The 26,514-nt window shown below is 38.1% G+C and overlaps 1 long non-coding RNA gene across 2 annotated transcripts in view; it reads left to right on the forward strand.

Annotated features, from left to right (window-relative positions):
* The first annotated feature begins 19,368 nt into the window (after window positions 1–19,368).
* The window catches only part of LOC113843116 (uncharacterized), an 89,083-nt gene continuing 81,937 nt past the window's right edge, over window positions 19,369–26,514 (forward strand). The window contains exon 1 of one of the 2 annotated variants that reach the window (XR_003496139.3): window positions 19,369–19,531. This is a non-coding gene — a long non-coding RNA (uncharacterized lncRNA). The remainder of the gene's footprint in view (window positions 19,532–26,514) is intronic. The other variant, XR_011808041.1, reaches the window with a different exon arrangement.

Genomic DNA, 26,514 nt, shown 5'->3' on the forward strand with positions numbered 1-26,514 from the left:
CCAGACTTTAATGTGTATTTTGAACTGCAATATTGAGGTCAGTGATGACCTTTCTTAGTGCTGTCTCTAATATAAAGTAAGTGCTTGCTATGGGGAGATGGATGCAATATCCCTACTCCCATTGAGCTGGGATCTTTATAACTATTACAGCCATTTATTGTAGGGAATGGTGGGGTGCAAAACACCTAGTCCTCCTCATTATGGAAATATTTTTCCCTTAAGATATGCTTCTATTATGGGAAATAACTTTGTGACAATGATGTCGTGGGGCTTCAGGTGGACAGAAATTGTTCCTGTTACTAGAATATAACTGCAAAATTATTTTAGCCGAGAATTTGCTAATTTACTTCAGCTTAGTTATTTGAGCCTGAAGTTGAACCACCAAATCCTTCCTATCAGCTCTACAAACAGCCTGGCACTCAGCAGCCAGTCTGCTTTCTGATTTATGGATTATGGATGGTAGAAAAGGTTTGGTAAGTCAAATGTTGTCCCAAGGTGAGGCTGTCATTTCACTTCTTCCATTCTACCTGACATGCTGCTAAGAGAGAGGGGAACACTGAGGACACTGCTGCTGAGGAAGCATGTGCCAAAGGGAAAGGGAGTCTTCTGTTTACTCCCCAGTTGCTAGCATTAAATATGGCCCTGAACTGCAGGGTGGAAAATGTCACTGTTTCACTGTCCCTTCTCCGAGCTTACCAAAACTATGCTTGATAAACAACATTTTCTGCCTGCACCTAGTTTTCACAAACCTTGTTATTTGGTTGTTTTACCAACCTAATTGCAACTTTCTCCTCCCAATTGAAAACAAAGCTTTTTATTTCCACACTGCCCACTGCTGCTCTCTCTGACTACCAAGGAGGCCAGTATGTTCAGCACACTTGAGGGTAGTCAGTGGCCAATCCCACCTTCTTGCTGTAGTTCTGGCCCCTTTCCTTCCTAACAAGGGAAATGCCTACCATAAAAATGGAGTGTTTGGGGTATCCACATTAAATGAAAAGCAGCAACATTTGCAGGAAAATTGGAGAACTGTCCATGCTTCACTGTTCACTTTATTATTTATTGTTGTTGTTTTGGTTTTGGTAGCACTTCAGCTGTGAAGTAGCCCTGCCATGTCTTTAGAAAATAAACTTTCTTGGGTAAATATCTCAACATTCATTGCTGCTCTACTAAGCTGAATTAGTATTAAATTTTGCGTGCTCCACATTGAGGGGTAGCAAAGGATGTATGAAGCTTGGGTGAAACAAAATACTTCCTCGGTCAGCTCTTTTATTTTGGGGAACCAATGCCAATGCCATTTTCAAAGCAGTGGCCAGCAACAAAGAAGACACTCTTTATTGCTGTGCTAAGCTTGTCATAGTGCTGAGTGACAAGTAGGTTATGAGAATGTCCTCTATGCAATATTTGAATATTGTTAATCGAGGAGATTACACCAATCGTTGTTCCTGGTTAATGCTGCTGTTGTGTGTGGAGATCGGATATGTGATGCTGTTCAGCGTTGTAGGAAGCACAGCCCACGTAAGATCATAACACTTGGTAATGTGTTGGCAATAACTAGATGGTTACACAGTGCTATGTTTTTCACATAATGTCAGATTGCAGGAAATAATAAACCACATGTAGAGCTCTGTTTGCTAAGCACTTGGTCTGTAGCTTCAAACAGGTTGCCAGAATCTAGGTCAATACATTGATGATACTGAAGGTGGCTGTATTAGGCTGTTCAGATGAATGAGGCAAGCTGATGTCTTGCCTCAGAATAATTTGAACTGACCAAATGTGCAAGTTTTAACTCTTCTTCACATAGTTGTCCCTCGCCCATTTTGTAGCAATATGTCTTGTTATCCACAGCTGCATTAGAGAGGTCATTCAGGGTGTTCAGAGAGTTAAACAGCTTTTAGACTTTTTCTCCAGCCCATTAGGCACAGGCTCTCTGCTGTCAGTGTCACGTGACTGTCTTTTTGACTTTTTTTCCTTTTTTTTTTTTTTTTTTCTTTTTTCTTCTTTTTTTCTGAAAATACACTTTTTTTTTTGTGGGTAATGCAAGGAAAATTATAGTTTCTGCTAATGTTTAAAACCTGTTTGATGGCATCACAAAACCATGACTGTTTGGTACCTGCAGTATGTCTTTTTCTTTAGGAACACTCAAACGATAAGGGGAAGATGGTGGAGTTTATGACTCTGCTCCATCAGAAGTTTCCTCTCCTCTGTCCCTCTGTGCAGAGGTAGACTTATTTTACTGTTGCTGGTGATGATTCAGAATGACACAAACAGTTTTTTCTTCTAGCCACGTAGATCTTCCCCTTTTTAATCATGTAAATCCTCCTGATTTAACAGGAGTAGGAAAAGCTGGGGTGAGTTTATTTCTGTATTATTTGAAATGAAAACATTTTATGCAGAACAAGGAAATGTGATGATAATCTTATCAGGCAACATGACTGCTGAAGGGTAGAAGTTAGTTGAAAATACAGTCCTCCAAGAATCCCTGGAGTGCCCTCATTTGCTTTTGTTTCAGCCTGTTAGAAGACTTACAGAAGCCACCTCTCTGCTCCACCTAAGAAATTTTTAAGCTTGCTAGTAGGCATTCACTGATGCCTACTGTTGCCTACTACAATTGGGGTGGGGAATACAGAGAAAATAAATTATGTAACAAGAATAATAATCTTTTAGAATAAACACATTATTGATGCTGCTTCATATAACTTAGCTGGAATTTTTTTCATTTCAGTGGCTGTTTTACCTGTGTGCACTCTTCTGTGTATCAGTAGAGCATTGTGCCCTGTTGGACACAATGTGAAATTCCCTGGTGAAGTTTAATTTCTTCCACCATAGCTACTATGGTTGTTTAACAGTGTACATCATGTTCATGTTGTGTGGCTGGCATGGTCACTGTTAGCTTCCCAAGTTATTGCTCTGCAATCTGATTTTAATTCAGTTCTCCCTACTAAGAATGATTTCAAAAATAATTAAGTGCAGGAGCTAATAAAAGTCATGAGAAGCCAAATTCCTTTAATTCCAGTACTGTTCATTCTCACTTTTGATAATTCCCTAAATAGGAGATTGCTTACATAAGAGGGAATGAGAATAAATCCCTTTATTAAAAAAAATAGCAGAAAAAATGTATTTTTCAGAGGCTGAGTATAGTGTGATTTTTTTTATTTTTATTTTTTGTCATTTTTTCTTTGCTCTATTACCACTTTGGAGTTTTGTCTTTGTGCTTTTCTTGGAGAACAGTGGCTTTTATTATGCAATTCTCCTTGTTCTGACTGGCAGTGATTTGAAGTTCTCAGAAATATAAAGATCTGTGGGCTATCCAGCTCTTTTATTTCTTCCAGAGGTGATAATATCCACTGCTGAAGTACAGTGTGCTCTGTCTTGTTGCTGTTCTTATTCACCAGGACTCATCTGTATCTTCACGCTATTGTGTTTCCCCAGAACCTCAGGGAGGTGGGTTTGTCTGCAGATGAAAGTCTCTGAGGGGGGAGATTTCACTTCACTCCAATATTTTTAGACATGCTGCTTCAACTCATCTATTGATGCCTGATGGGTTGGAGTGGGGTGGAATATATGGTCTCCCAGTGGCAGTCATTAGGTTTCCCTGATCTTCTGCAAGCAACCTGAACTGCTATTTGCCAAAAATAATCCCAAGTGCCAAGTCAAAATCTAACACTGAGTTAGGGTTAGTGCACTTAACTGAAAGAAAGCCTACAATAGGCTAAATGTGCCCTTCTAACTCAGTATTCCTCCTCTTCCCCACTCCAAAATTAATTTGCAGTTATTTTCTATAGTGGATGACACTTCTGTAGCACATAAAATAGCTTTGATGCTTGTATGCTAAGGTATTTTGCAAAATAATGAATTAAAGCACCTTTGTAGGTAGGAGTGAGATTTAGCAAACAAGTCATTGAAGTAACTTGTGACTGATGACACATCACAGCATAATTTCCCATGGATTCTGCCAAGCTAGGCAACAACTGGCCTCAACAAGAATCACATATTTTTACTTAATTACATTAACGCTTTATGGGTCCAAGGGATATTTTTCCAGCACTAAAATATTTATTAACTCTCAGATTCAGGCACACACGTATTTTTGGTGAAACTCTATTAGCATATGTAGAAATTCAGGCAAGTGTGCTACATGCAGCTCTGTACCGAGAACTGACATTCTGTACTAAACTATTTTTTTCCTTCTGAATCTGACTGAAAACATAATTTTTCTGATTTTCAGTGAAGAAAGAATGATTCTTTTAGTATTTTTTTATTTTTATTAAACTATTTGTTTAATTTTACTTGACTAGGTATATAATAGCGATGGCAATATAGCACAAAACCAGTTTCAAATAAAAAATAGTATTGAAATGAGACACATGATTTTTTTCAATGTAAAAACAAGCCATTACAGGATTTTTTTTTGGTGATTAAAGTCCTGTTTTGTAGAATACAAATTTTTTGAATTTATCTCCATAACCTGATTAAAAACAATCAACGGCAAACATTCTTTTGAAAACTCTTTGACCAATGCCTGCTCAGCATGCCAAAACAGAAGCATATGCTCCTTTTGTTCAGAGCTTGGTTCTTAAATTTTAAGAAGGAAGAGATCCAGTGGGATCTATTAGGTTTTCTCATATTCGATAAACTCTTTTAAATCTGACCCTCATTTGTAGGAGCTGAGTGCCTAGAATTGTGGCTCTGAGCTAAGCTCCTTCAGGTTATAATTCTCGCTTCATCTTCTGTCACTTCATACAGAAACATCTGCTCCTTTTTGGCAAATTTCCATGTAATTTTCCTTCATTTCAGAAAAGAGAATTTGATAAGGTTCTCCAGATTTTTACATATTTCCATTTTCTTTTGGGGCTAAAACATTATTTAACTTCTGAAACCTTCTGTATATTAGAAAATACTTCATACATAAACACATTTCATCATTTAATTGCTCTTGAAAATTGCTGTATCTTCTTTACTCCTTAATTTTTCCAGGCATATTACTCCAAAATTATCATTATTCTCCAGCTCTGTTTTTGTGATATTGAAGCACAGTTTAGAGTTGTATATAAATGATTTCAGTTTCAAACCAATGAATCTCATTTAAAGGCAGTAGTCAGAAGAAACTTCTTTGTTCTGATTAAAGCAGGCTGTTCCCGAGTCCCATAAGGCGAGCTGGAGTGGAAGAACACTGGTGTGGATGAACTGGAAACATTTGTTGAGACTCCGGGAGAAAAAGAGAGTGTACGTCCGCTGGAAGAAGAGACAGGCTACTTGGGACAACTACAAGGAAGTTGCTAAGAGATGCAGAGAGGAAGTTAGAAAGGCAAAAAGCTCAGCTTAAACTCAGATTGGCCACTGCAGTAAAAGAGAACAAGAAATCCTTTTACAAATATATTAACTGCAAGAGAAGAACCAAGGAAAATTTCCATCCTTTACTTGATGCAGCAGGGAATGTGATCACTGAGGATAAGGATTAGGCTGACGATCTCAAAGCCTTCTTTACATCTGTCTTTAGTAGTCAGATCAGTTATCCTCAGGGCACTTTACTCCCTGACCTGACACCCCCTGTGATTCAGGTAGAGAATTACCCCCTGTGACCCATGAACAGTTAGAAACCTGCTCCTCCACCTGGAATGTCACAAGTCCGTGGGACCAAACTCCACCCTTGGGCGCTGAGAGAGCTGGCAGAGGTAATTGCCAAGCCACTTTCCACCATCTATCAGCATTTCCAGTTATCTGGAGAGGTCCCAGAGGATCGGAGGCTTGCCAACATGACTCCCATCTACAAGAAGGGCCATGAGGAGGACCTGGGGAACTACAGGCCTGTCAGCCTGAACTTGGTTCCAGGGAAAGTTATGGGGCAAATCATCTTGGGTGAGATCACCCAGCACTTGCATGGCATCCAGGGGGTCAGGCCCAGCCAGCACGGGTTCACAAAATGCAGATTGTGCTTGTCCAACCTCATCTCCTTCTATGATGTGTGACCAGACTGGTAGATGAGGGAAAGGCTGTTGATGTAGTCTACTTAGACTTCAGCAAAGCCTTTGAGATGCTCTCCCACAGTATTCTCCCAGGGAAACTGGCTGCCTGTGGCCTGGACAGGTACACTCTTCTCTGGATAAAGGACTGGCCAGAGGGCCATGCCCAGTGGGTAGTGGTTAGTGGAGTTATGTCCAGCTGGTTGGTACTGGGGCCTATCTTGTTCAATATCTTTATTGATGACCTGGACGAGGGGATTGAGTGTTCCCTCAGGAAGTTTGCAGACAACACCAAGGTGGGAGGTAATGTTGATTTGAGGGTAGGGTGGCCCTTCAGAGGGATCTGGATAGGCTGGACGGCTGGGCTGAGGTGAATGGGATGAGGGTTAACAAGGCCAAGTGCTGGGTCCTGCACTTCGGCCACAATAATCCCATGCAATGCTATAGGCTTGGGGCAGAGTGGCTAGAAGATTTTGAAAAGGAAAGGGACCTGGGAGTGTTGATCGATGCTTGGCTGAACATGAGTCTGCAGTGTGCCCAGGTGGCCAAGATGGCCAATGGCATCCTATTAGAAATAGCATAGCCAGCAGGAACAGGGAGGTGATCGTCCCCCTGTACTCAGCTCTGGTGAGGCCGCACCTGGAGTACTGTGTTCAGTTTTGGGCCTCTCACTACAAGAAGGACATTGAGGCCCTGAAGCATGTCCAGAGCTGGTCAACAGAACTGATGAGGGGTCTGGAGCACAACTCTTATGAGGAGCAGCTGAGGGAGATGGGGTTGTTTAGTCTGGAGAAGAGGAGACTCAGGGGAGACCTCACTGCACTCTACAACATCCTGAAGGGAAGTTGTGATGAGGAGGGGAGTGGTCTCTTCTATCAGATAACTAATGATAAGACTCAGGGAAATGGCCGCAAGGTGAGCCTGGGGAGATTTAGATTAGATACCAGGAAAAACTTTTTCTCTCAAAGAGTGGTCAGGCACTGGGATGGCCTGCCCAGGGAGGTGGTGGAGTCACCATCCCTTGCAGTGTTCAAGAAGCACCTGGACAAGGTGCCACGAGATCTGATTTAGTAGCTTAGTGGGTAGTATTGGTGATAGGAGGATGGTTGGACTAGATGATCTTGTAGGTCCTTTCCAACCTTTTGTTTCTATGATTCTATGATTCTAATAAGTCTGAGTTTTCAAGATACCAAATATTATAAAAACTTCTGCACGATAAATATACTAAGTAGGAATTAAAATCCAGAAATGGTCACTTGATTTAAACAAAAACAATTTTATCCCATGCAAATTCTAAATTAAAACAGAAGGCATTTGTAAGAAGACTGAAGTTGTCCTAATTTCCACTATATTATCCAACTATGTAATCTCTACCTATGTAACTAAAAATATGGAAGTGTACTTTCAGGCAATTCTTGATTTTTTAATTATTTTTATTTTTGGTGTTTTGCCCATTCAGACTGTTTATTTATTGGTTTATGGTGTAGTCTGCAACCTCAACAAATTGAGAATGATATTCAGGTTTAAATGAATACCCTTCACTGGTTTTGAGGGGTAATGCTCCTAGGATTTGAAGGCTTGTGCTATGCATATTGAGGAAATTAATATTTTGGTCTTGGTGTGTTGTTACAATTGAAAGTGTTTCTAGATTACAGCTGAAGGCACACATGATACTTGAAACCTGCAGTTAGAGACCCCTTGTGATCCACTGGAATTTTATTTTCGATGAAAAACTAAAACAATGCCACCACAGTCAAAATCCTACTATTTATAGATAGTAAAACAGTCTCATTGAGAGGAGAAAATATTACCTTTACTCCTTAATCCTGCCATAGCCTGATCATTTGCTTCCCTTGGTGTCTCAAGAAGCATGCACAGCTTTTTGAGATTTCAGCTGGGATCAGTTAGTTTTCAGAGGCTGCCTTTATACCTGTTGCCTGGATAAATTGCTATTGAATTATAAAGAAGACAGACATTGCTGCAGTATATCTGCCAGGAGATGTAATTTTCTGGCAGGACTTTCTGCCTGTCCGCTAACTCTATATGGTAGTGTGCTTTGATACTTGTCAAAGATCTATGGTTGATCGTAGTTCAGGGGCAACATCAAAAGGCTACTTCAGTCAGGATGAGACATTGTTCGCTGGGAGGGAATTTTCATAAACATATTGCTCTAAGCTATGTGAGCCTCATATCTGTTTTCCTATGGCCCCCCAGCCTCTCCCTCGGCTGCTATTAAAACATACAGGCCGTATGTATCCAGACATGTTCAAGGGAACAAATCTTGGGTAAAGGAATAAATGTTTCCATGGCAATACATTCAGGGTGCAGGGAGCAGGAGCAAAGATTGGACTTATTGTTACTGTCACATCAAGTGCTATCAAGTCAGATTCAGTGTTTTGTATAGTAATTGAAAAAGTCAATTAAACCAGCAGAAACCTTTATTCACATGCCAAGGCTAATCAAAAGACTGCTATTTAAGTCATCACTTAATGAACGCTTGCATCATAGACCCATTGCCGGTTGATCTTATTTATTTGCTAACGGCTTTTTTAGGAATTCCTTGAAGGAAAACATAAAAGTGTTTAATCACTGCTACCCTTAATTTTCTTATCAAAGAAAATGGTATTCTGTCATAGGATCTAGCAACGACCACACTGGAGACCTTCACGTACTTCAGTACCAAAGGTGAAGAGGGGTTCTCTCCTGAAATTTAAAGTAGAACAACAACAACAAAAAAAAATAGTCAAGAAAGAAAGTGAAAAAGAATCTTTGACGAGTACGATGCCTTTAGCTTGATTTATATTTACATGAAAAATATTGTTTTGGGGAGGGTCCAGGAGTTATCATTTATCCCAGTGCCTTTTCTGTGCTAGTAGCTAGTATTGGATGCTTATGGCAATAATTAAAGTACTAACAAGTGCAGTCTCATATTTGTTTGCAGTTTACACATTCAGTCTGAAGTGCCGGAACTTCATAGAGTTATACGTGCTCTTTTAATAGCCCTTGACAGACTTCCATTAATTTATCTGATCAGTTTTTAAGCTTACATATTTCTTACATAAATCCATGCTTTCTAATTTATCCCTTTATGCTTCCATCATCTTACGGCAATGAATTCCACAATATAATTATGTCTTTTCTGAAAAAAAATCCTACCTGCTGAAGTCAGGATACAGTGTTGGCATAAATGCAAGTGGGTGTAAATTCACATGAGTATATTTAGGTTAGAAATAAGAATAATAGTCAGACTGTCAGGGGCAAAAAGTCAAACTGGTCCAAAGAAGGAACATGAAAAGATCATCAGAACAGTTATAAAAACACATTTGTAGGTGACTGAACTTAATCACCCAAGTACTTTCTTACCATGAGATCCTCTTTTTCTTTAACTTTTAAATCACTGATGGTACATCTTTCTTCCTGCAAAGCATGAAAAATTAGGGAGCACAGCTCCTGTCAACATTAATTACAGTTGTTATGAAGTCAGAAGACTGTTGGGAAAAAGGCTCTTAAAAAGCATTTGTAACTTGTAAAACAAGGACTGATCTATTGTTGCCACTATGAGCCTCAAATTTCAGAAGGCACCATAAATCTTATGACTTGTGGAGCCCTGTTCTATACAAAACATCATTTTGGCACCCTGGAAAATCACCATGCCTTTCAGTCTTCAGCTGTGGGCACCAGAATAGAGTCATAAATTATCTTCGGGCATTTTTATTTCCTGCCTCATCAGGATGAGTCCTCTGCTGTATTTAGGCTTTCGATTGCCTAATTTGTAAACACTTTTCATGAACTCTGTAATTAATTGGCAGGCAAGATTACACACTGGCTGGAAGTAATTGTAGATTGCTCTTAATTGTAAGAGCATACTTTTGGTGGTTCGTTTAAAATACATATGCAGATTAAAGACAAATATAAACAGTAATTAATGTCTGAATGCAAACAGTGTGCTGGTTTGGAAGGTGTGCCATCAGAGTTCATCCTGTTTTCCTCAGCCTCCTTACTCCCTGCCTGCCTCCAGGCTGGGCTACAGCAGCATGGCTGCTGCACCCAAGCGAAGGCTCAGAGCAGAGGAGGGAGAGGAAGGTGAGACTTAAGAACAAGGTAACCCACACACTAAGGGCATTCCCCACCTGACGGCTACCCAGTCAAGTTGCACCTCTCACAGAACAGTCCGTCTCCTGTTATCGCCAGCTGAAATAAATCAAATGCTGGAATGAGTCAGCAGAGCTAAGTTAATGCTTCTTTGCAGGTTTGCAGCAACTGTTCATCTGTCTGGGTGCGCAAAGGCACCCAGCCTCCTTGTCAGGAAGATGGATTATTATGTAGATATAATGAGATTCTGACTTAAACTTGTATAAATGAAATCAGAATTGGTCTCTCTAAAGTTGGCTGGTTGAAACCGTCGCTTTTTATGTTCTATTACTTTACATGTTTTCCTGCTGCATTTCCTGTGTTAGATAGGTGATTATATTAGGCTAGGAATTGGAGGATTTTTACATCTTCTTAGTCGAGCAAGCAGGCCTAAGACTGAAACTATAAATCTGACATGCTGATGCTAGTCAAACAATTGACTATGGAAAATGTAATTTTCCTGTACAAATATGAATATTGCACAGGTACCTTCAGAGATAGGTTTGAATATTTGATTCTTGCTGCTGGAGCCATTATTATTTTAGCAGGCTGCAGATGCTTATGCTGAAGCAGTGAAGCAGTCTGATTTTTGATGTTTTGCCCATTCAGACTGTTTATTTATTGGTTTATGGAGTTGTCTGCAACCTCAACAAATTGCTTTGATAAAAAATCCTAGATAGCTTCTTTCTATTTAAAAATCTTAATAGGGCTAAAAATGCTTCATGCTGTGCATTAAATTCAGCATTTCTGCAAGCATACAAGCGTGGACACAGTGCTGTAGTCATTTCTTTTTTTTTGTTAATAATTCTTTTAATTCTTTTTTTTTTTTTTTTTTTTTTTTTTTGTAAGTTTGGTTCCCCCTGGAATTGCTTATATAAATGATTGAAATATTATCTAAGTAATCATATTTTAAATATTTAAACGATACCTACTTGAGTCAAATCATCTTGTCAATACATTGAAAGATATTTCTGTGCAAGCTCAGCAAAAATGAGCATCAGGATATTCTGGTTATTGTGTTTGATATTTGATGCAGATAAATTGGTAGATTTGTGGCTTAATTCTTTCTATAAAATTCCTTACATTTTCTCTATTCTGTTTGAATCAAAGCTTGCATTGATTTTTTATGATTTACTTTCTTTATTTGTTAAGAATGAGAATCAAAATCAGAATTGTGGAAAAACTGGAAAAACTTTCTGGAAAAATATTGCAAGAGTACATCCATTGGGTAAAATTTCCCAACTTGTTCAACATAAATGAAAGCTTTATTTTTGATTTCTTTTCTGTGAGATAATAGGTGCTCTGTAAGGAGAATGTATTTTCAAGGTTCTTGCAGTTTTTATGTTCTGGTAGAAGAGAAGGGATGAAAGAATATTAATTGTTTCTGCAACTTAATGAACAAAAAGTATGTGTTCAGACTAGAAAAGAAAGCAGGACACTCAAATAAAAACAGGGAGCTATGCCTGGCATTACGTATATGACGATAAATTCTGCAAAAAGAAAGCAATTTGAAGAGTCTTTGAAGTAACTTTCTCTCCACTATCAACACTGAAATGAATTCTTGTTTCAAACAGAGAGGAAAAATGTAGCTCTTCACTTCCAATTCGGTGGAAATTTTAAAATTGATCAGAATTATTTGGATTACTGCAGTACAGTAGTCTGTTTATTGGAGTCGTAAAATTTGAAAATATGTATTTTTTCCTATTTTTTTCCTAACTCTTACTTTCCCATGAAAATTTTATTGCCAGGCAGAAGTTGCATATCTGTATACCAATGGATATTTTTATAGAGTTGTGCTTGTATTAAAAACTGCTTTAATTACAGAAGAAATATTCTGATTTTACCAAATCAGGAAGGATGTAGTTAGGCTGGAGACAGGTTGAAAAGAAGAAAACTTTACAGCATGTTGAACCCAAAATATGAATTCCATAAACCAACATTTTTTTCCTATTTTTTTCTTATGTTTTTTTTTTTTTTTTAATTATTATTTTTATTTATTTTTTTTTAACAGAAAGATATGTTTTGTGGATTACCACTTTTTCCCCCGCTCATGTAATGTTTTATATATAAAATGACTTCATAAGTAATTAACTGACCAAACCATACTGAGATCAAACAATTAGAAACCAGATGTATTAAAGAACATGAGTTGCATTTAAATGGCAGCACTTCAACAGTTTTGGTAGAATAGTTGCTTGTATATATGTCGTTTGTGCTTGAAAACATTTTAGAATACAAAAAATATGTGATATCACCTTGTCTCCAGCTACCCTGTTGCTGTGGAGCATTAATGACAAAGTGAATTTTTAGATTTGTATTCGATTTTGGGCCGCTGTTACTAGATTATAAAAAATTATGACTTGTTCCGTTAAAAACTTGGATTGCCATCAACAAGGTGCTCATTAAAAACTGTTTTGTTAGGAAATTTAATAAGAAGACATTTGAAAATCTATAGTGGTGTTTAGATACAAAATATGAGGACTGAAAGATAAATTGCCTGAGTTACTTGTTCACTGGACTAAATGTAGTAATTGACTATTTTTTAATTGGCTCTTGCCCTGTATTTTGCTCAGATATAAAGAGCTTGATTCTAATCACATTTATGGATGTTTTGTCAGTTAGAGTATAATTTTACGGCAGCTGTCACATTGGAGAATTGAGTAAAATATATTTTACTCAAACACATTTCCTCTCTGGCCTGGCTGTGAAATACTTGTTGTGAGTACTCCTTTGAGTATATTATATCTGAAATTCAAAACCCAGGTTATTTGCATGAACTGGACTACTTCATTTCTCTGATCTCGTTGCCACAACTCTTTAAATGTAGTAGTGGTGTATGGATGTATTTATTTACAAATATCCTGGACTCAAAATATATATGGTACTCAATGGAGTTTGAAACTAAGATGTCATCTGAGTGAAGTCACATGAGTAAGGCAAGGCTCGAACAGGCTTCGTTCGAATCCTGGAATGCAAAAGCTTTCAACTAAAATGCACATACACCAATCCAATAGCTTTTAGGTAACTTTTCATTACCATGGTCCTTCTCACCTCCTTGTTCCCCAGTTTCTGAAGGAAGGAAACCTACATTGTGAAGGTCTGTGTATGTCAAATACTGTACCTGTCTTATTCAAAGTGCTTTATTTGAGGCATCTGTTTTTTTCTACATGGAAGTGTCACAGCTCTAGTGGCTTTATGTGTTATCCTTACTGGCTGCAGAGACAGAGGGCTGCTTTTCCTACACAGGATGTCTAATATGCTGCACCATTTGCTGGAGACTCGTATTTATCTCTTGATATATTTGCTTTCCAAATGCAGAAATAACTTGTAGCTGCACGCATTGGTTTGGTTTGAAATGATGTTCAGTAAGTAACGATATTAATGGATAGGAATACTTCTGCAAGTTCGCTAAGATGACAATATTGGACATTAGTGTGCAAGCTAGGATGCCTGGACCCTATTTGCAGGTCTGTCACTCACCAGCACTGGGGAATTGAGAATGTTACTTATTGCCAATTTTTTTTTCATTCTTCTCCCTTTTCTCATTATTTTGCTATCCAGCCAGAGATCGCTGTGTGTTACATTTGGGCAGTCTTAAATTCTCTGGCATCTTATCCCCTGAGTCATGAGGTGCAAGTAATGGTCCTTGCTCTTGTCTGCAGATGCTTTAGCATTCAGAATTAGCCAGATTCCTTTCTAATACTATTTCATTTTTAGTTTTTGGTAATGCACAAAATACTCTATCAAGGTTGAGAATTTTTGCAGAAATAGGTAAGACGCTAATAAGATTTTGGGTTCCAAACCTACTTGTCGGCAGGAAATGAACAACATTCTTGGCTTACTCAGACCATTTGCGTCAATAAGAAATTAAACAATCCATCAGCAGTGAAGTTGGCACAAGACTGTCCCAGTTCCAAAAGAGTGTTCCAACGCTTTATTTTAACAGTATAAAAGAGCTATCTTATTCCTACTTGTATACTACACAGGCATATAATTTAGTACACTCACTTCTGAGAAGCTCAAAATAGATGTTTTTATTTATTTATTTATTTATTTTATTGATTTTTGTCTTTTGTAAATTATAGAAAAGCAATATTGCTTCCCACAATTATAAATTATTTGAAAATTTCATGTTTTCATTTGTAGTGCTGGGAGAAGGGAATTTAATCTCATGATTTAACTTTGAAGTCTCTGTTTTTCTCTTGAGGTTGCATTAGCACTGCTAGTATTTTCCAAATTCGCAGAACGTATTTTGACAGCTTCAGAGATTTTGACAAATTTTTTCTTGGACTGCCCAGCACACCATGATCTGCACACCATAGATGTCAGTCTCACTCTCCTCCCATTTCAAAGTTAGAAGTAAAATTGATGGCATGCAAATTACAGACCGTTTGAAAATGTTTCTGTATACATCACTTCTCTGGTCAATGTTCATATAAAATGAAAGCCAGAAAATACATGAGCTTAATTTAGAGGATTACATGGCTTTTGGGAAATAATTTGTTACGTGGATTTCATTCTCTGTCCTATGATTTTCTTTTTTCCTCATTTCCCTCTGACCAGGGGCTGCAAACAGCTTTCTCTTAGTCTTGATTGCAGTTCAAAATGCCAGGCTGATTATTTTCCTTTCATTTTAAAGAAAGAGCTGAAATGAATGGTGATTATGGGTCAGATCCACATATTCTGGAAAGCTGAAGTTCATAAAAATAGGGTTAACTTATGACTGCTGTTTCAAATTATTGTGATGACTGACTATATCTGATAGATCAGCCTGTCCCTGGATCAGGTGAGCAGATGTCTAGTTACAGCCAGTTACCTACAGCACCTTGCATTAAAAAGTTCATTGGATAGAGGGCAAGAGGAAAACAGAAGAATGTAGCTTAAGCAAGTTCATTGTCATTAAGATCATAAACATTTTTTAGGGAAAGGCTATAATTTTTGTAAATACTTCACTGTTTTTAAAATACTAGCACTGGAAATCAGCCCTATCACTGGAGATCACTGAAAAACAAAAATGATTAACCCTAAAAAGCTGAACGTTTATAAAAATGTAGTAATCATTACTATGACACTGAATACTGTCTACCTATAGAGACCCCATTCAAAATTGCAATTAGTCAAACCTTTTTGTCATCAGTCTTTGTTTCTGAAGCTATTTTTATAACCAGAAGGATTAAATCAGAATAAAATATAGTTATTAAAAAAAAAAAAAAGCTGGGAATCCAAAACACAGAATATTATTTTGGCAATGTTTGTTGGCAGAACTGTCAACAGCTCTTCCCAATCCTTTTCTAGGCTACTGATATTTAAATTTTTTTTGCTGACTGATTCTGCTAGGGACCAAAAAAATCTATTAAGTTTTTCAAAGAAGACTTAGTTTCCTATGCACACATTTAGGGCGTCTAGCAAATGGACAAACAAGATTGCAGTCCAGCCCTTTCCACAGAACTCTGATGTTATCATGGTACTGGGAAATGTACTGGGTTAAAATCAAAATAAACTGAAAATGCTCACTGTGTTAGATTCTCTTTCCTGAATTATCCGGAAGATTAAGTGTGTATTTCCTGGACAGCAGGTGATTAGCTGTGGATGGTGCTTGAACTCTCAGAAGCAACTTTACTATTTCCTCCCATTTCCATTTTGAGTTGCACCTTTAAACTGTAAAAACAAGGGATTTAGGCATTTTCATGTGTATATTAAGGCAGGTGAAATACAACAAACATGCAGCCACATCCTCCAGCTGCTCCTGCCCGGGACTGTGCCTATCTATCTGCTGGAGCCCAGCCTGGTGCCCAGGGCCCTGGGGTCTGGTTTGGGAACACACATTGCACCAGTCCCAGTGTTTGCGAGGTCTGCTCTTGTGATACTCTCCCACCTGAGAAGTCCTCCATTAGTCAACCCTGCTCATTCTTGTCTGCTCTCATAAATTAGTGTGAGTGACTTGGTTCCCATCACTGCCTCCCATTCTTCTTATCCCTGCTGCTTTGGAAAAGGTCCTTGACCAGATACACTTGCAGGAACTTACACTGTCCTTCTACATACCCTCCCAGCATATAATGTATTTCTTGTGATGAAGTGGATGCCTTAGGATGAAGCCTTACCTGGTAGATGCTCTACAGATGGTATGGAATGCATGGATGTGATTTTTGCCTTACTGCTTTCATTGATCCCTGCAAAAGTTACCTGACATCACCATCAGATGCCATGTGAACTGCTCTCAACCCCAAACCACTTTTCTTTTGTACTTTTAAAGCATCTCAATTCCAGGCTTTTCTTATTCGAGAATGAGCAACCTGTCCTCTTAATCAATGCGATTACCTTCACCATTCCCATGTAGGAAATTTCTAGTGAGGTGAATTTCTGAAATTGAATTTGAAAGATAGCGACACCCCCCTTTTTTAGTGGTTTGACCTTATCGCAGCTTTCAATTTAATGAAAACCCAATTAATTTTAATCTACATAGGCCTATACTCCCACGTAATAAATCACTCACATTCCAGAGCACATTGTAGAGTTAACATTAATGAAAGTATACTTTAAGTGTGTATGTAGGGAAGCAATCAATTGGATCTCTTTTGACTTGAGGTTTTCCATTTCTTGTGCTATGGTGCTGAATTCAAATATCCAGACTTTCTTCTTCCTACTGGGCCACAGGAAGGAATGAAATCAGGCTTTCTACATAGAATACAGATTGATAAACCAATGACATGGCGGTATAAAATAAATTGCCTATAATTCATGGAATTTTTAGTTATTCCTTGCTTCCATTCTCCTTCCTTCTTTGTTTTAAAATAAAGAGGCTAAGACAGGATGCTATTCAGATCTTCATCTGACGTTCACACAAACCAGAAAGGGTCTTTCCAGTGGACTCTGTATTATACATGTAAATACCTGCAGCACAAATTTGACTAAGATGTATGGTACAGAATATACACGTACAAAATACATGTGAAAGCCTGCTTTTGAACTTTGTAGCAAAAGTGCCAAGTTCAGTAGGGCCAGGCTTTCAACACAGATTTATGTTATATTTAACACTTTCACTGTCCTTCCTGTCAAAAAAACTTGCTGTGTTAAAATCACATTTTTGATAAAATATTAAGGTTAACAATACGTTGAATAAATTTTATTTTATTTATTTATTTGTTCTTCTTGTCATGAAAGGGAGAGAATTCAGTTCTTGATCACTAATTATTATTTCTAAGGCAACTCCTGATTTTTCTTTATTTAATTGCCAGACTGTATTTTTGAACTAATAAGACCCATGTGTGATGTGAATGCACCTCTAAGAAGCTTTTGTTATTTAAGGATTTGTGTTTCTCTTCTGCAGTGGAGAGATCTGTAGCTGACAGCAAAGTTAGAAAGAAGTTCATTGGTGGATTTCTCTACTGAGTAGTAACTGGAATCAGTTGAAGTTCATGTTGACTTGAAGTTGTTTGCTTTGTATCTTGAATATCCAAATGCATCTTCCCATATAGAGATTCTGGTACTGAGCAATATGTTCAGTACTGAAATTTCCTGGAAACTTGCTCCTCCCAGCACCTTATAAAATATTTGAAAGACAAAAGATTTAAAGTCTTATCTATGACTACCAATTTACCATTCAGTATCTAGTTGGTGTATATGAGCATAAATAGTGTATTGCATGATGATAAACTGAATGGAGTATTGTATGACAATGAACTGTCTCTATTCTAATGTTATTCTTCATGTCCTGTTTTTGTGTTTCTGTTTCTATAGTATGATTTCTTTCTTCTTTATATCTTGTTTAAAGTTTGTATTTATTGTAAGTTCATATTTTTACATCCTCGTGTTTTGTGTAAAATGAAAGAAAAAAAATAAAAGGCTGCAGTTAGGCAACTTTTTTTTTTTTTTAAAGTTTCCCTCTTTTCTAATGATATTAGAGCTATCTATTTAATTGTCTGCTATTCATTTTCATTCTCCGTATCTGTACTCTCATGCAGCATATGAAGATTTTCATCACAATCCTCTCTTTTAGATTGATGATTTTAGGAAACTATCTAGTCTTCTCATCTTCTATTTTAATCTGTGTAGAAAGACATTTTGACATCAGTCTTTACAGTCTTTTTCACTCTCTTTTCCTAAGTGTGGAAGATTAGAACAATGTTTCATAACTATCTGAATTTCTTCAAATTTGAAGTTAAGCATTAGTTTTCCTCAACAAGTGATGTGGTTGGAAATGAAGGAGTGAAAGACTGGACAGAGGTTTCTGGAAAGGAGTTATAGATGTACTTTTTTCGTTTCACTTGGCATTCATTGTAGATAACCACTGAAATTAAGTTTTATGCACTAGTGATATTGCTTGACTTGTATTATGAATGGGTGTGATAAACTGTGTAACTTGAACTGTAGCTATGAGCATCAGTAAAAATACAAGGATAGATGGAAGACATAGCAAAATTAAAGGTTTGGCAATAAACAGGCACAGGCGGAGTAGATAGGATTTGAAATCTGTGGCATAGGATAGCAAGAAGACCCCTTTTTTCTCTGAATTCTCCTTAAAGTGCATGCAAGGCATCCTTTTGTCTGTGATGTACACTTGCAGTGGAGAATTAATCATACTGGGCCAAGAAGCTGTGCTGATGGAGGAGAATCTAGAGCTAATTATATCCATGGAAACTGATCTTAGACACCACAGATCTGACAGCTGCTGCAGAATCTGCTTAAAAAAAAAAAAAAGAAAGAAAAGAAAAGAAGGGAGGGTGGGCAGGGTGTCTTATACTGCATGTTGCTCATGTTGCTGTTAAATATAAAAATTCAGACCTCAACATTAGGCATTAGGTTTTAAATTAGCTTTGGAATAGACAAGTAGTTAGTATGAAACAATCGAATTAGTGATGTGAATGAGAAGTCTCTTGCAGTTCAGTATGGTATATTTAAGGTAATTTGTATGGTCTATTTTGTTACTTTTTTTTTTTTTTTTTTTTTTTTTTTTAACAGTTGTAGTGTTCAAGATGGGGGAAAGAAATAAAAAGGGGGGGGGACTGCAAGATTTACATTGATCTAATTCACTACTTGGACCCAATTTAAAGTGATGAACAAAATTAATGACATTTGTCTTTCAGGCTTTAGATGAAAAGCTTGTAGCAGCTATTATCTCGATATGTAATTCATCTTTTAAACTGAGAGAAGTCAGGCGAGATTCTGAAAGGTTGCAAATTCCCCATCCCACAAAAATAAAACCAAGCAAACAAATATAAAATAAATCAAAACAACAACAAACCACAACCTTACTCAATCAGAGCCTTTATTTCCTTCAGCTGCATCTTAACCACTTCCCTCCCTCCTCAGCTTCCTTTCCTCTCCTCCCATTCCCCCCAGGCATTTTCCTTTAAGCATGAAGATGTTGGAAGTGGCACAGGCTCTTTCTCAAACATGTTTCACAGCTCTTTCTCTCCATTTGGCACAAGTGATCAAAACTGGTAGGTCTCATTTTTCTGAGTACTTTGTAAAGATTTCTTCTGGATTAAACTTAGTTGTGACTGATGCAAATTGAAGGACAGTGTTTTTCATGCACTCTCGTCCCACCCAGAAATGTCCCTACAGGTGCAACTCCATTGCTAAATGAAAGAAGGCAGACAGTAGTTCTTGGTTTCAAGGCTGAGTGGTGTTGACAGGCTTAGGATAATGCAGCTTAGAGCATTCTTCCTGGATAGCAAACTCTAGAGACCTCTTTGGTGCATTTTAAAACATATCTAAAATTGAACTAACAATGAAGCAATGCAAATAGGCAAAGGTCTGGTACTCAAATTTTCTCTGTGTCTGCCTTTTTATTTAGTGCTACAGACATGCCTTAAGAGTTCCTGAGCCCCTGTTACAGTGTGTATGACCAACAGACCCTAAAGGGGATCCCATGCTTCCATTATACCATAGCCTGAATAGCAGGAAGAAATGGACTTGTCTTTTGTCTGAGATTAAAACACCAAGGGGAACTGTTAATGAGCTCTGCAGGAATAAATGATGCTTTCCAAAAGAGTAGTTTAATAATATCTGCACTAGAATTGAGTATTTTGAAATGTTTGGAAATGTCCGTTTTCTTAAGGATCGAAAACTATTTATTCAAAAAGTTTGTTGAGTGAAACCAAACCTCTCGCTGATGGTGGTGATGATGATAGCTGTGCAGGAATCTCTGCGCATCACCACTCATCTGTGAGCAGCCTGCACTGTGACTCACTGCTGCCCGAGATGATGGGCTGTTGAAAATTGCTTGGAAAATAGATGAAATGGTGTCTTTGATGCTCATTGATGTGTCCTATGTATGCAGTCTAGCCAAACCACCATGATTAAAATGGCCTTATAACCCAAGCACCACGAGGCACGTTAAACAGTTTCATTCTTCACAGAAAGCAGAATTTTGGGGATTGTTAGATCCCAGACAAGGGAACATTTGGTACAGTGCACAATTTGTATTAACTGTGTTACCATCTAAGTCTTTGTGAGTCATTCTATTCATCCCCAATGACTCAGCAGCGTATTTTTGAGATTTTCTTCTTTAAATTATAAATAAAGTTTATAAATATTAATATACTGAAAAGAAGGTTAAGAAGTAACTACTGATGCCTAAACTCTCTTGTGCGAGGGAAAGCTACCTGACTCTGGAAATTTCTGTATGAAACAAAGACCTACAAAGATCAGCCAGATGAGAAAAACAAAAAACAGAAAAGTGTATACAGTTCCCTGGGCAAAATCCTGAAATGGAACTGGATACTTTTGGACAGATACACGTACCAGTTCATGTGTGAATTATTTTGACTCAACATGGAAACAAGTGATGACTTTCTATGGTTGTTGGTGTTCTGCATCTCAGCTAGATCATTTTGGTTCTTTCTATCTTTAGAATCTAGAAGGAGAAGCTTGTCCTCATGAAGCCGATGAGAGAATTATTGACAGTCTCAGTATAGCTGGGAATGTGCCATATGAGTTGGTGATAACGTATATGTGACTAGTGCATAAATGTACTATTTTGATGGGAAACAGTTTTTTTTGCATGCTGGAAGTTTAAGATTTTTAACATTCACCATTTTTTCCCTAGAAAGCTTTGTAAATGTTTCTGTTGCATTTACTTCCTGAGAAAACTTAGTGACTTGGTTGTTTTTGTCAAAAGACAGAACATTGCATTAACTAGCTGTGCTGGTTTGGAGAACATTTTGCATAATTAAGTTTTCTCTATAATGCTGAGTTCCAGAGGTGAAGAGAGAAATTGCAGGAGAGAAAAACCCGCATGTATACTTGTAGGAGGAAGTGAAATATAATACTAAATAGGAAACACAAACTACTACAAATGTGACACCCCTTAAAGTGTTGTTTTTACAGTTTGCTGGAGAGTGTTGATGTAGAGAATTTGAGTGTCAGAAACAGAGTGTTTGAAAGAACATCTCTTGCAAGTGTTGTCTTTGATCATTGTGAAGCTTTATATGTGTTTGGACTGCAGTATGTTAGCATGACTCTTTATGGTTTGTAGATCCTATTTGAATCAGAAACCTCTTCAGGAGACAGATCTGATGTGTCTGAGGGGGAAAAGTTGCAGGATCTTAACAGCAGTATTTATAATTGAGCTCACTGCAGCTAGCATTTTATAAATTGTTTTATAGCTAATTTTGAATGTCTTTTAGAAAAATATAGCTGGATTTTATTTTTAGTTTCTTCTCTAGACCTCAAGGATGTCTGAATAGTGAGAAGATGGAAATTTATGGAAAAATGTGTAGAGGCTATAGATGGGATGAATGCCTTCCAAGGGAAAGAGAAAACAAAAAAACAAGCAGAGAGAGGCTTTGGAAGAGCTCTCGGTATGATTAAGAGATGTCTTGTGCTGTTGTTATATGTACCTTTTGGTGTTCTGTTTTACAAACTGAAGTCATCGTGCTGTGTATGTGTAAGCAGCCACATTTACCTCTACCAATTTCATGCCATCACAGTACTAAACACACGCTAAATGGAGTGAGAATTTGCTGGCTGAAGGTTGATAAAATTGCAACTTATTTGAGGATTACTGTTTCTTCATAAATTTACCTCAGAGCTGCCTCCCTACACCCCTGGCAGGGATGGAGGAACAGCATGCTACCATGTAAAATGTAGATTAAAGTCAGCAACATTCAGAAAAGAATTGGGACTATCCAATAACCAGCTTCAGCTGCAGTGATGCCTGCCACTCTCTTCACCATGATTTATTGATTCCTCAGCACTTTGGCAAAGTAATTACTTGGAGAGAGCAGTTTACAAATGAAAGAATGAGTTTCTGGGCTAACAGAGTCATTATGGCAAAATGTGAGCAACTAGGCTTCAAGTTGCTGGGGGTGGTTATTGCCTGTTTTTTAATTTGTTACACCTATTTTACTCCTAATTAAACAGCTCATGGACTGGTTTGTATGTGGGCATGGTCACATCAAACAGTGAGACTTAGCTCTAAGAGTCACCAAGGTTTCCATGTTATTTATGGTCTAGCAAAAAGAGGTGTTAAAGCATAGGACTGACTTTAGTTTATCTTATTTCTGCAGGTCAGGTGTGTGGTTGATAGTATGGTGTCAACACCTCCTTTCACAATTTTGTCATCCATAAACTTTTGTAGCAGATCAACTTTACCCAGGTCTTTGCAGTGGCTTTTGAGTTATCAGGGTTGAAGGGATAATTGCTACATCAAAGAGATCCTGGAAGATGCCCAATATTCTCCTAATGTGGCATTTTGATGTAAGGGACATATCAGTCACCAGCCCAGCAGTGAGGGGAGAATGCATTTGTTGGGCTTCTCCTGCCTAAGGAGGCAATTATATTGGATGATGACTTTCATGACATTTTTTGGCAGAAAAAAAATAATAAAAAAATATATCTTCATATGAGAAAAGTTTGAAATTTTGTGAGAGGATAAATATTTATCAGATCACGGAGGGATCTGTGGCCAATCTAGTATTTTCTCATCCAGCTGACTATATGCTAACTAAATGCTCCATTGCAATGACCTGTGATGAGGACAGCCAGCAGTTGGTTGCAGTTGGGTATGAGCAGAGAAGACTAACAATACTTACTAGGTAGCACTGAATAACCAGGATTTGATGGAGTATCCTGGCCTGGCCAGGAAGATGGTGCTTTGTTGTGGGGTATTGGGGTGGGAACTGGCATCAGCCTGGCATCAAATAGCAATTAATTAATTAATAGTTATGTCTTGTAGGCACTTATTCTATAGAGGGGTCTAATGACCTAACAGTTCAAACATTTGAGGAGGTGCCTCTTTATATGACTTGTGTGAATGCTTGCAGGGGGACAGAGGGGTCCTAGCAGAAGGCTTGATTGGGCCTGAGGTAGGATGGGAGGAATGACAACAGTTCAAACAGCTGGAAATTATAAAAGAGGAATAATTACCACCTTCTGCATGGTATATTTATTACCAGGTGGTTCCCAAAGGAGTTAACACTGCAGTCTCATTAGGGAATGTCCCTTACATCTTCTCTGTCTTACAGGGTGGACAAGATAGCAGGTTAAGTTTGTGCTGTAGGGCTGTGAAGAGACTGAAAAATAATTCATCCATTTCATGAATTGTTCAGAGCTAAAGCCAATGATCAAGAATTGCAATGTTAACATAGCAGATGGCATGACTTCTTAAAAGCCCGTTTGACACATTTTTGGCACAACTACATTTCTAGCTGAGAAATTTTTGAAGCTCTTGAAGCGTTAGAGCTGTCAGATGGATTAAATCGCTGTTTAATATTTTTTTATAGAATAGAGCTTTATCATAGAGATGCCTTTCCCTCCCTCTGCTTAATGATAAGCGATTTGTGTTTCTATAATAGCTTGCTCATATTCCATGCGGTTTCAAAATATTCATCAATGAGTTTTGGTTGAAAATTAGGTGATGTGCTCTGTCTTTTAACTTAACCTCTATATTAGGAAAAACTTCTTTACCAAAAAGGTTGTTAGGCATTGGATGGTCTGCCCAGGGAAGTGGTTGAGTCACCATCCCTGGAGGACTTTAAAAGACATTTAGAGCTTAGGGATATGGTTTAGTGGAGGACTGTTAGTGTTAGGTCAGGGGTTGGACTTGGTGATCCTGGAGGTCGCTTCCAACGTAGATGATTCTGTGATTCTATAGTGTTCAAGGTTGTGATAACCAAATTATATGTTCAAACAATTTTTGAATCTGTTCTTTTGCTCCTTTGGTCATCTCAGGCTACCTTTAGTTACCATCATATTCTGAATTGTCACTCAGCTGGCACCTACATCCATAACCAGTGTCCTATGTAGCAGCAGCATCTCCTCCATCTCCATTTTTTTCTGGTTAGACCTTGAAGTAGTTGATATTTCCAGGCTTTCAAAATAGTATTAAGCCCTTCATAAATATAATTATTTGTCCTTAGTTGCTATGATTTGGAGTAAGATCTCATGTATGCTGGGTGAATGATGTAACTAGTAGGCTACCGGTTATTCTGAAGTGTTTTTCCTTCTTTTGGTCTTTTCTTAGCTTTTCAGATGGACTATGCAAATTGATCTGTGTGGCCTAAGCAACTGAGTTATATATGCAACCAACTTCAGGAAAGCGCTCATAGTGCCGAATACCAAGCCTGCTTGTCATATGCCAAATTAGGCTCTCCATGCCACCCATTTTCTGTATCTTTCCCAGCTGGTTAGGTCATGAAGTTTCCCAGCTCCATCCTGACGCTACTTTTTGTCTTCCCATGCAATATGTGAAGAGGTTGGGCACCCATTTTGGATCTGAAGGTACCATAGGTAGGATGCCTGCACGTTAGATATTACATGCCCAGGTAAAGCATAAGCTTATGGTCATGATAGCACATGCATCAAGGATTCATAAGTGGGTACCCAAAGTTTATAAATGAAATAATTTGGTTTACAATAATTCATGAGTCATCTTCTGCAGATTTTTCTATATTTTGCATTTGATTTTGAGGGAGAGAACGCATCATATGTAGGACCTGTTACTGCTTTTTCTTTCCAGGAAATTTTCAAAAGTTTTCTTTCTCCAGTTTCAGTGAGGTCTGTTTCTCATACAGTTTTTTTCCCTCCCTCTCCTGCTGTCACCTCCTGTAAGCTTTAAGACACCCAATCTTGTGGCTGCTCTGAATCCTGTGAGATGTGCAGTGGACTTCTCTGTTGTCCTTCGACTGCTAGATTCTTCTTTCTTTGCTATTGACTGCTAGTTTCTCCTTTATTTTAGATGCTGTTGTTTGGGGGGAAAAAAAAGACCTAACAGGCCTCCTCTTACAGTCAGTCAGTGCTGGGGCTGGATGGTCATCTGTATCCCCAAAAGTACTACATACTTGTGCCATCAAGATGATCAGGCATCTCAGATGTGTGTGCCTTCTCTGATCTCAGCATATGGAAAGGTGATCTGAAAGGGCTTGACCCTGCAGTGCCAAAATTGTTTTTTGTTAATGACATGAAGTACTTCAGCTTTAAAGACAGACATTTCAGTTAACAATGACAAGAGGGGAAAAAAAAAAGTAAAGAAAAAGGCCATGGAAGTAGAACTGCTGAATGGAATTAGTATTGTTAAAATCTTATTACAACTGCTGCTGAAAAGCAGTTCCAAGTTTTCAAATGTGCTTGATATGCTCTAGGAGCATGCTCAACTCGGTCAATTTAGATTTGGAGGATTTTAACAGTCTGCTTTGAAAAAAGGGGAAAAATCCATGGTTGAGAAAACTTGGAAGGATTTAACACTGTTAGGAAGCTGGCGACTCTCCCACTCTGATCAGGAGCTGTGCTTTCAGTGAAACGAGCAAAAGAGGATGCCAGCCTATGTACGTATTATTTCTGACTACACTGTGAAAGTACTTGGAGTCTTTGTTTTTTAGGCTTCAGTGTGAGGGTGGAAAAAAAAAAAAAGAAGGTAGCAGATGAGCATGCCAAAGGGCTTGGGACTCATTTTTCAGTGTAAGCTAGGTTCAATACTCTGTAGCTTGCCTCAGACTGAGGCACTGAATTCTTGCATGGTCTGCTCATCTTTCAAGATTATAGATGATTTCATATTATCAATTTCCATGCTGTTGATACTGAAAGGAAAAAAGCCTCTTCTGTGAGCTTTAACGATACGTCTTTTAATAGCACTTCAAGCTGAATCATTCCAGTAGATGTCACTGTGGACCCCTGAGTTACAGCCATCCCACTTTTAGCTGTTGTTTGCTTTGGTGTCATACACCTGCTATCAGCAACACTCAAACATCTTTGTAACGATGGTTCCGAATTACAGCTGTCTCGGCATTGCTAATTTCAGTTCTTTACTGGGCAATGTGAGGACACATCATCTCTTGATCTTGGCAAAAACTGTGAAGCCTGGAGGCAGCATAAGTAGTGAACGGCTGTGCAAGAACGTGTGAGGATGAGCATCTTTGTGCAACGTGGGAGATAGGTGTAGGCTATTTTAAGCTGGGTTATAAACAGTCCTGAGCAAATTCAT

Source organism: Anas platyrhynchos, chromosome 3 (assembly GCF_047663525.1).
Source record: "Anas platyrhynchos isolate ZD024472 breed Pekin duck chromosome 3, IASCAAS_PekinDuck_T2T, whole genome shotgun sequence".
NCBI lineage: Eukaryota > Metazoa > Chordata > Aves > Anseriformes > Anatidae > Anas > Anas platyrhynchos.